The 10375-nt window shown below is 48.4% G+C and overlaps 1 long non-coding RNA gene across 1 annotated transcript; it reads left to right on the top strand.

Annotated features, from left to right (window-relative positions):
• Window positions 1-455: 455 nt before the first annotated feature.
• Window positions 456-9923, top strand: LOC115513528. Its single transcript, XR_003968727.1, has 2 exons — window positions 456-564; window positions 8964-9923. It is a non-coding gene; the product is annotated as an uncharacterized LOC115513528 (long non-coding RNA).
• The last annotated feature ends 452 nt before the right edge of the window (window positions 9924-10375 follow it).

The following is a 10375-nucleotide window of genomic DNA, read 5'->3' as shown; positions in this document are numbered from 1 at the left end:
TGGGGTCTCCATTAGACGACCAAAACCCAATGTTCCTTGACCCGCACGATGGCTTGAATATTCTTAGGTCCTTTGCGTGTTGGTGTACCCTTACCGCCGTCCCTCACTGCCACTCCGGTGCTGCCCCCTTTCTGCATTTCAGCTGGTACCGGGTGCTTGTGTTCTGCCACGGAGCACTGTTCGTTGAGCATTTTGGTGAGGAAGAATAGAACATTGATGACTGTACGGCCCAAATGAGTGGGGTTTTGTGTGTTGGTAAGAGCATAAACGTTTTCTTCACAAGGTCAGTCCAGTGCTTTCTCCCCCTTATTTCTTTCCCCCGGTGGTCCGTATGCGTGCATGTACTGTTTTGGGTTTCCTCTTTGTAAGATCTGCATTTGCTGCCCCAGCAGTCCTAACTTGACGTCCCTGCATAAAGTCTCAACACCATGTGCCGTCTTTTCCTCCTCCTCATGTCAGCTCCAACACGCACGCCTCCTCCCCCTGCCCCATCCCACGGAGACTTCTCTGGTGTTCGTTTCCCCAGATGCTCCCAAACTTCACAGAAAAGGGACAAGACTAATGGTAAGAATTTTTTCTCCCGCTGCTTTGGAAAAGTTCTTACTTTAAGTGCTGCCAGTGCAAGAGGTCTCTTAAGAGTGAGTGTTAGGAGTGTAGTTAAAAAATGTTGATTTTGGATTCCTTTCGTGGTGATGATCCAGGAGGAAGAAGGTGAAAGAGCACTTTACAGGTAACTTTTTCAGCGCGTCCGTATATAAAAACAATTTTTAATGTTTAGTTTTGACAGAGAGCATGAGCGGGTGAGGGGCAGAGACAGCAGAGACGCCGAACCCGAAGCAGGCTCCAGGCCCTGAGCGGTCAGCACAGAGCCCGATGCGGGGCTTGAACCAGAAACTGTGAGATCGTGACCTGAGCTGAAGTCGGGACGCTGAACTGACTGAGCCACCCGGGCGCTCCCACTCATCCTACATTTTTAACAGATCCAGGATTCTGTTGGCTTCTAGCTGACACCCTGGCATGACCCACTGGTACCTTAAACTCGATATAGTCAGAGGATAAACTCATTCTGTCGGTCCTACTGTAACTTTTTTCTTTCAGTCTGGTACTCCAAGGTTGGCAATGTCCACTTTTTGTCTGGCTGCATGCTGTACCAACCACTCACTGCCTGTGCAAGGAACTTGCCATGTCCTCTAAATATTTTCCAGTCTGCCACCATTACCCTTTCTCTCTGGCCTCCGTCTCCAACCATGGCATGTTCAGCCCGTTCTTACCGGGTTGTGTAGGTTACTGTGGGTCAACCCACCCCCCCCTCCCCCTTTCCAGCCTCCTGAAATGATCTCCTTGAGTTTCATTTCTTGACTAAAGGGCACAGGGCAAGCTTTTGGCGTTTTATGTCTCATTTCCATATTGTCCCACACCGGGATCCGTTGAGTCTTTGGTTTGTCTAGTTCTGGTCTAGTTCCTGAGTCTGGTCTTGATTGAGCCAGAGTGCATGTAAATGTTTTCCGTCCCCCTCTTCCATATCCAGTGGGCACTTTGAATTAAATTAAGTGACTATCATAGGCCAGAAAGGTGGGGGCTCCGTGGTTACCTCTGAGTTGCTGTATCTCTGATTGTCCCCATACGATTCAGACCCAGTCTCCTTCCTTGTGTGTCATTGTTTCGGGGTTGTGATTGGAGTTCTTCTGTCCGTTTTGGTGTTGACCTAGTTGGGGCTTTTATCCAGGTCCCAGTATCTGATTGTTGACCAGTTACTTAGTGGAGTAATCCAGCCTCTGTATGTGATTTCACCTTGGACTTCCACTTCTTGATAGTGCTTTCCACCTGATTGTGGATTGACTGGTGATTGTTGATACCCATAAGCACGGAGGGGACTCCTTCTCACTGTGTACTTCTTACGATTACTGTAATCAATTTCTGCAAACGTCGCGGCTTAATCAGTACAGTGGAAGTTTAGGGTGTTCACAAAGGGACCACTTTCCCACAGGGAAATTCTTTCGGGAGAAGCTGTTCCTCGTCTTTCCAGCTTCTGTGGCGGCTTCACTCCAGTATCTGCCTCCATGGCCACCCTGTCTTCTCCTTCCACCCTCCCTCTTAGAAGCGTAGTTGACTGCACTTAGGGTTCAGGTGGATCATCCAGGATAATGTCCCCATCTCCGATACTTACTTGCGACAGCAAATCTTTGCCACGGAGGGAACCCGTATAGTTTCCAGGAAATTAGGATCTGTCACGTTCGGGAGGCCATTACGCAGACTACTACCCCACGGCGGTCTTAACTCACCAAATGTGGGCCTGCTAATCCTCATGGAAACCCTGCTCCTGACTATTCCTGAGCCACGGTCAAGCTTGCCAAGCCCTTGGCATCTCTGCCTCCTTATCTGCCTTACCTGTACCTGGACAATTGGCCTCAGTCCTATAGATTGATTACAGAGCTTAGCAAGTCCCTCTTCAAAACATCACTGGCCCTCGCTGCACCCTCTCCATCTCTTACAAAGGCCTTGCCATTCAGGCCTCCCAGATGGTCTCCATGGTGCGTCAGTTATCTAGGACACATCTCGACATGCTGGGGAAGTGTGGGCTGCTGTTTACTTCTCCAGAATGCACTTTCTCTTCTTCGGTACTTGGTGAAGTATTATTCATCTCGTCCGGTTCTGTTCAAGTGTCGGGTTCTCAGAAACTCCCCCGAGCCCCTCCCTTCCCTCCTTTTCCACGTGGCATTAATGACTTCTTCCCTCCATTCTTCCTCAGCGCTCTCTTCAGACTTCCTTCTGACCCTTGTACTTGATTGTGTCTGAACCTCCTCCTTGCTAGACCGGGAGAGCCGGGGATAGGATAGTATTCGTGGTTTTACAATTTTTGTGACACGTGACATGCAAGTGTTTGACCTAATACAGAATATAAGAAGTGTTTAATCATGTACAATTTTCCATAATTGCGAGCATCTTAGGGCATATAGCTATTCATACTCTTCTCCCCATTTCCTTATGAATCCGAAAGTAACTGTTTTCCGCAGGTGAGAATTCGTTCCTCGTCTTTTCCAGCTTCTGGTGGTTACTTCACGCCAGTATCTGTCTCTGCGATTGCTTTGCCTTTGTACAGTCCATTTTGGCTTATGTTTCCTGTGCAAATTAATTAAAAATATTCTAATTTATGTATTTCTCACTTCAATTTTTTTTGAGAGAGAGAGCACGCACACACAAATGGGGGAGGGTAGAGGCGGGGGGATAGGGCATCTGAAGCAGGCTCTGCAATGGACAGCAGAGCCTGACGTGGGGCTCGAACCCACGAACCATGAGATCATGACCTGAGCAGACAGGTCATAGAGACACTTCAGCTCAGACACTTAACCTGACTGAGCCACCCAGGTGCCCCCACATTTACATTTTTAATTGATGTCAAGGGGGTCCTATGCTTATTCCTCTGTGGAACCAATTTCCTTCATAAGTGATTTCATGAAACCTGACTCTACAGTCAAGGGACCGTCTTGTTGTGGATCTGTACTTATTGGGCCAGAATTTGGAATTTGATTGGTTGGGGCTGTTACTTTGAACTTATTGGCAATTTGTTGAAACAAAACCTCTCCCTCCCTCCCTCCCTCCCTCCCTCCCTCCCTCCCTTCCTCTCTCTCTCTCTCTTCTCTCTTCCTTCTTTTTCTTTCTTTTCTTTCTCTCTCGTCATCTTTCGTTCTTTCTTCTCTCTCTCTCCTCTCTCTCTCTCTCCCCTCCCTCCCTCCCTCCCTCCCTTCCCTCCCCTGCAGATGTTTGGTTTTGTCTGAGTAGATCGAACCAAAGTTCTTTCCCACCTTGTCCCTGCAAGCTCGAGACGGCATTGCCCATTGCCTTCCTGATTGTCAGTGTTCTGCCCCGGGAGGTACGTGCCGCATACTTGTGCCGCGTCCCCGTTTCCTAGCTCTATAGCCTTGAGCATCTTAGGAGTTTGGTATATGGTGCTGGTATCTTATCACCTTGCCTGTCTTATATTTATGAGCAACTCAAAGGGCTTTGAGGATTTTCTTTCTTTCTTTTTTTTTGTATCTAATCTTCTAACAACTCTCTGAGGTAGGCAGCATGAAGTGTTATCTCATTTTGCAGATGTCACAACAGAGGTGTACCACACCATGATGGAGGCCCTGCAGCAAATCACGGGCCCAGTGCACAACGTCTCCCTGACTTCTAACTTCCATTTCTCTCATCTGGATGCCAGACGACTTAATTTTAATTTTGAACACCTATGCCCATTTGGGTTTTGCTAGAAGTATTGGCAGCCCTCCTAGGGGATGCAGTGCCGCTCCAGTTTTAGTGTGAGTTTTTCTGTCTTTTGTGTCCTTCCTCTTTGGTCACACACACCTACACGTGTGTGTGTGTGTGTGTGTGTGTGTGTGTGTGTGTGTCTGCATAATGAAAAATGATATGTCTTCTTTCTTTCAAAAGAATTGATACACAAAATTGGGTTCTACCAATGGGTTACTTGGTCTGGGAAAGGCATGCAAATATATGAGATGGTGGCATTATTAGTCTGATATTTTGTGACTATCTTGTCATTTGAGTATACCTCGTTGTCATTAGCTACAGACAGGAAAACATTTAAAAATATAGTTTGTGACGACAATGGGAATTGTTAGAAAGTGAAGGCCGATGTTAACAGGGATAAATTTTTTTTTAATTTGTTTAAATGTTTGTTTCTGAGAGAAAAAGACAGAGTGCGAGTGGGGGAGGGGCAGAGGGTGAGGGAGACACAGCATCTGAGGCAGGCTCCAGGCTCTGAGCTGTCAGCACAGAGCCGGATGCGGGGCTTGAACTCACGAACCGGGAGATCATGACCTGAGCCGAAGTCAGATGGTCAACCAACTGAGCCACCCGGGCGCCCCTAAATGTTTTTTGTTAGATAACGCTTCATGCAAATGACCGTCTCCCCGAAATGGGCTCCTACTATACCTTCCATGTACTTTCCTCAAAATGTAAGGTTGTCACTTTTCACTTAGAGTTAATAACTTTTGTTTTTTTTTTTTCTTGTGAATTTCAAATTGTACCGCAAATGTAAGTTCCTGAGAGATCTGCCCGGTCTTTAAAGGGAGTGTCTTGAGGGGCTCTGCGTCTGCGGGCACAGTGGTGGGGTAAGGCTGCTTTCTTCTTCTTGATGACCGAATCCGGAACGTCCCCCGTCCTTGACCGAGCGGCCTTCGCTCTAGCGAGGTATAGTGTTCTTGGAGTCCCTGGGGCCGGTTTCGTTTCCCGGCTGTGGCAGGGTGGTGGGGGCCGGCTGTGACCAGCCGCCCTGGGATCAGCCCGGAGACCTCTGATCTCCCTGAGCCCCGGGAGGGCGTTTCGAGCACCTGGGGGCCAACCCTCCCTAGGTCAGCCTCGCCTCCCACCCCAGCTCTTGGGAGTGCCACCCCGGCTGCCGCGTTCCTGCCTCTAAGCTGTGTGGTGGCGGGTGCTGGAGGCCACCCAGGGCTTGCGTGGAGCGGCTTTGGCTGCAGAGAAGGTTCTCACTTATCTGTGCTGAACATGGGTGGCCGGGATCCCTTAGGATTGTGCAGTGTCTCACTGTCCGGGGGTGGAAGCTCGTTGTCCTCCTCCCAGCTTGTCGTCTGAAGCTGTGTTGTATGGCTTCCGGCTTTTGCTGACTCACAGAGGCACGCGGGACAACTTGGTCCCTCCCACGCTCCCTCGTCCCTGTGTCATGGGCTCTTGAAAGGATTCCTAAGAGAACCGATCTCCCTGCTGGGGGGTGGGGTCACCGCTTGAACCTGACGGAGAGGGAGGTGTTCACCCAGGTCCACCAGGTCTGAAAAACGTCCTCTTCCTCCTTCCCTGCTAAGTGGTGTCTTTTCCGTTCCCGTCTCGCCCCTGGGAAGCGCCCTGGGCTGAGCCACAAGCCGACGTGTGGCCGGCGGGTGACTCCGGATGCCTACGTCACGCTGGGGCGCTTCTGCACTTACGTGAGTGACAGGAGGGCGTTTTGGTTTCCCCCCGACGGAAAGTGGCCATTTCTGACGACCGGTTGATGAAGAAGGCTTCTTCGCCCATCTCTCTCCCTTGTGCTGAACTGTCACGAAAAGGGACGAAGGACCGGATTCCTGGCGCGTGGCCCGGGGTGCTTGGTGGAGTCTCTCTCAGCAACACAGAGTCACAGAGCGGCCGGCTCGGTGCCTTTCGGAGGCCGGAGACCCAGCTTACTCCCGGTGGAAGCTTCGGGTTTGGGAAGCTGCGCTGTAATTTGGCGAGGTTTGGCAGGCACCCGCGGGCCCGGCAGCCACGGGGACTTGGGCCTGAAAACCTAGACCATCGGCTCTCCTCCTTAATGACTCTGGCACCGTGTCATTAGCGCCTTCTCAGGGGCAGCGGCAGTACCACACTGTAGCGATCGTTTTTTTTTTTGTTTTGTTTTGTCTTTTTTTTTTCCTGGCCATAACGGTCTTAGGCTGTTTTAGCATACAATAAGACTTAATCGAGGCCAAAGTGAACGCGTGTGTAGACCGCATTCCTAACTTGGTAGCTTGGGTAAACTCCTTGGAATTACCCGCATGTGCTAGTTGTGCCCTCGAAAATGCCGGTTATATCGGATCCCCTACTTTGTGTGGGTCACTTCTTGCCCACGTTAGAGAAGTCATTTAACGGGTAACTCGCACACCTTCCTCAGTGATATTTTAGACTAATAACAACATACAAAAATAGTCTCTGGCCTCTATTTTGTTGTCATCAGCTCACGAAAATACTGCCAAAGGGCCAGAAAACAAAACTTTCTCGTGTTTTACGACACAGCTCCCCAGGGCCCCTCGGCCTCGTTTGTTCTTAGTAATTTTCAGAAGCGATTCTGTCCGTGAGCTCTGCATCAGTGTCCAGGGTTCCGCATCCGTGAGCTCTGCATCAGTGTTCAAGCAAGCTGCAGCCTGGTACGCTCCACCAGGTTCTAGGCCATGGAAGGTTCTGGAAAGTGGATCATTTCCCCCCCTCTGGGAGACAATCTACATTTTAGATGGTGCATGTATTGCATGTGTGGTGTCTGTGTGTTTGACATCTACATATATAGCTTGTGGTACAAAAATCGTGAAAACTTTCACTTTCCCTAAGGCTTATGTCCAAGTGCTTGTGCCTTGAATGCAGATTATAATAAACAGAGGCAGTCTGTGTCTGGAAACGCTGGACATCTCTGCCTGAGTTAGCGCTCTTGTTCCAGGCCTCGGGGGACCAAGACAGAGGGTGTTTTTCTACTTTGCCCTGGAGCCCCTGAGCCTTTGCAGATTGACGTAGCTGCTTTTCTCCGTGTGCAGGATCTTGCCTCCAGCCCCCCACAGCTGTGGGGCCGGTGGGGGGGCGGTGGCAGGGCGGGGGAAGGCAGAGAGAAGTGGGAAGGAGATCTATGATTGAACCTCTGCTGTCAAACACGGTGTTGGATGCCGTACTTGGATTGCACGGGATCTATCGCACAGCCGTGGAGAGTAGGTATTTTATAAGGGAGGCAGTGTAGCGCTTCAGAGCTCAGACTTTAGAGCCAGTCCGCCAGGATTTCGTTATCAGTTGGCCACTTTTTTAAAGTATGTGACTTCCCAGTGCCTCAGTTTCCCCATTGGTAAGGGGAGTGTAATACTGGCCCGACCTCAATTGTTCATTGTTGAGATAAAAGAACTGTGGGGTGCTTACGAGAACGCCTAATGTACAGCAGCAGGTAAATACTTGTTAAATAAAGGGGATAGAAATAGAGGTTCATTGCCCTGTTCATAGAGCAAAGTAGCTGGGTGAGGTCAGAACTTGGGTCTCTTGGCTTGAAGCAGGTGATTGTTCTAGCTCACTGCTCACCATCCTTCCTTGCTTTTCTTCCCCATTTTGTTTGACTTGGTATCCTGAGTCCATTCTGTTCCTTCCTCCTCACCTTGCCAGATCTGGGGGTGGGGCTGGGGTCGTCCCTCTATCATCCCGGTTTTCCCTTTTGTTGGACCTTGTCAAGACATCCTAGGGCCCACGACTTAGAGCTTGAATGTTAAAGGTGGTCCACGGAGGCAGGTGATAGGACTTTGGGGTTGCATGGACCATTTTAGATGCATGGTCAGTCTCTTAGGATAGAAAAAACGATCGTTTGTGTCGTGTGTGTGTCACTTCCTTTCCTCCCTCAAACATGGAAGCATCCTGTGAGCAGAGTCTGTGCCCCCGACTTCCCATTGTACTTGCTCCAAGCATTTGGCTTTCTGCTGAGCACAGAGATAGCAGCTCAGGGGTGTTTGAATCGAGGAAGGAGAGCACCACGTTTCACGGCCTTTTCCTGTCTCTAAACATAAAATGCCATGGGGCAGTCTTTTTCCTTTTTACGGTGGCAGGTTCAAGAGTTTATGGATTTGGGGATCTTTGACCTGTCCTGTTTTCCCCTGGCCACTTCTCCCAGAGTTTCTGGCATAAGCTTGTGTCCTTCTCTTGCAGGTCTCCAAATGCTGTGAAGTTGGCTTGAATCTGTGAACCTTCTGCCAGCTCTCCGTCTTTTACACTCTCTTAAGAAATGCTGCTAAAGATGTAGACCGTATTTACAAAGTCCTTAGGTGTGGCCATGAGGAACATAGCATTCGGTCTCCAGAACTGAAACTATAGAAGGGGTTTGATGACTGTTGCCTTGGTCCCGCCTAACTCACCTACCCGTGCCCAGTTTATTTTGGACGGGCGTTTTCAGGAACGTTAACATTTATGTAAACTGCAGTGGGGTTTTCGACTAAGGATACAGGGTCCTTAAGGCAAGACAACACTATTAATAGCGTGTGGATGTGTGTGGTTTATTTTGTTTTCAAAATGGAAATGTCTCTTTGGGGTTTTGGCATATGCTCTTGGATATGTGGAAAGATGAGAAAACATCATTTGGGAAACTCAGCACTCCTACCATATTAGGAAATTTACAGTGCCTCGGATTTCACATTTAATGTTTTAATTGCCTGGTTTGGTAGTAGAAAAATCTCAAACGTCTCTCTTTTCATTTGAAGCTGCCACCACTTTCCCCCCCACCCCTCTCCAGCAGTGGACTACAGCCAGCTTCTCCTTCCTGCTCCAGCCCCAGCATATGGCCCGAGCAGTTGTCCTGAGAACGCAGTTCATCACATGGAGATGTTGACTTCTGACAGAGGCCATTGTTTCCTGTGTCGCTTGTAAATATCCTAGAGGTGCAACGAAAATGGAGTTGTATTTTCGAAACTTTGAAGACCTGTTGGAATAGAGGGTGCTCCTCCAAACCTTCTGTAAGGTCCATGAGAGGTGAAAGAGAATGTTGCCATCGTGGTCGGGGGACAGCATCGAAGACCCATGCCTGTACGATAAGAGACACACAGACGGAGACCACATGGCAGGGTGGAGAATGAACAGAAGTTGAATGGTCCATGGAGTTGAGGCCTTTTGAAAAAATCAAGATCTAAAATAAAATGGGCATTTACTCTTCTTGTAAATACCTTCTTATGGAAGAAATAGTAGTTCAAGGATTTCTCAAAGTCATTTCTTGGACAAAAAACGGGAAGGGAATAAGCTTATACATCTTCAGCGTCACACATGGTCACAGGTTCAGAAGGAAATGCGCTCATATCTGGGGAACCGAGGCTTCATCACCAGGCAGCTGAGAGAGGGGATTGTGTTCACTTTTCACGGACCACTCGAAATAGAATTCCAATTAAAATGTATTTCATATTTCAACAGCCCAGTGTAATTTTTAATCATAGAGTAATCCATGCTTCGTGTAGAAAATGTGGGAAATACAGGAAGACTTCCAGAAGAAAATAAAAATAACCTATAATTATGTAAACCAGAGAGAATCGGGAGATATTTTTTTAGTGTTTGTTTCTTTGTGCTTATGTCTCTATGTGTTTTTTTGCAAGTAGGATCTGCGTATAAATAATTTTTGAGTTCTCATTTTCTTTCTGTAATAATAAATATGGTATTTAATGGTCGCATTGTAATTCTTGATACGGTTAGCCCAGAACTTTCTTACGGGATCTCTGCTGTGCTGGCTGTGGTGGCGGTAGTTTGTAGCATGAGGTTAAGCAGTACGGCAAAGAGCATGGGGAACTGAGTGCTCAGCAAAATGCTGTCAGTTGATTTCCCTGGTGGGAGTTTTTCTTTGTTGTCTGTAGCTCCTCTTGTTTTCCCATTTCTTCTATCTTCTCATTCATTTTCTTATACGGGACTGAGTCTCATTTGGCGTCCCTGTTGTAGAAACCACGTTCCCCGCTTGACTCCCTCTCTGGAGCGTTACCCCATGCCCTCCTGATAATGTATCGTTTTCTACTACCACAGGATTTGAAGTCTTCAGAAACGGAGCAGCTAGCTGACTTTTCCTCGTCCTTTCTCATTTGTCTAGTTTTGTTTTCTTGGTAGCCTAATTAGTGCTGTTTTCTAATTCTTTTTTTAA

The sequence above is a fragment of the Lynx canadensis genome, chromosome B2 (genome assembly GCF_007474595.2).
Source record: "Lynx canadensis isolate LIC74 chromosome B2, mLynCan4.pri.v2, whole genome shotgun sequence".
Lineage (NCBI taxonomy): Eukaryota > Metazoa > Chordata > Mammalia > Carnivora > Felidae > Lynx > Lynx canadensis.
Note: the sequence above shows the minus strand (reverse complement) of the source record. Positions and strands in the feature narration are given on the sequence as shown.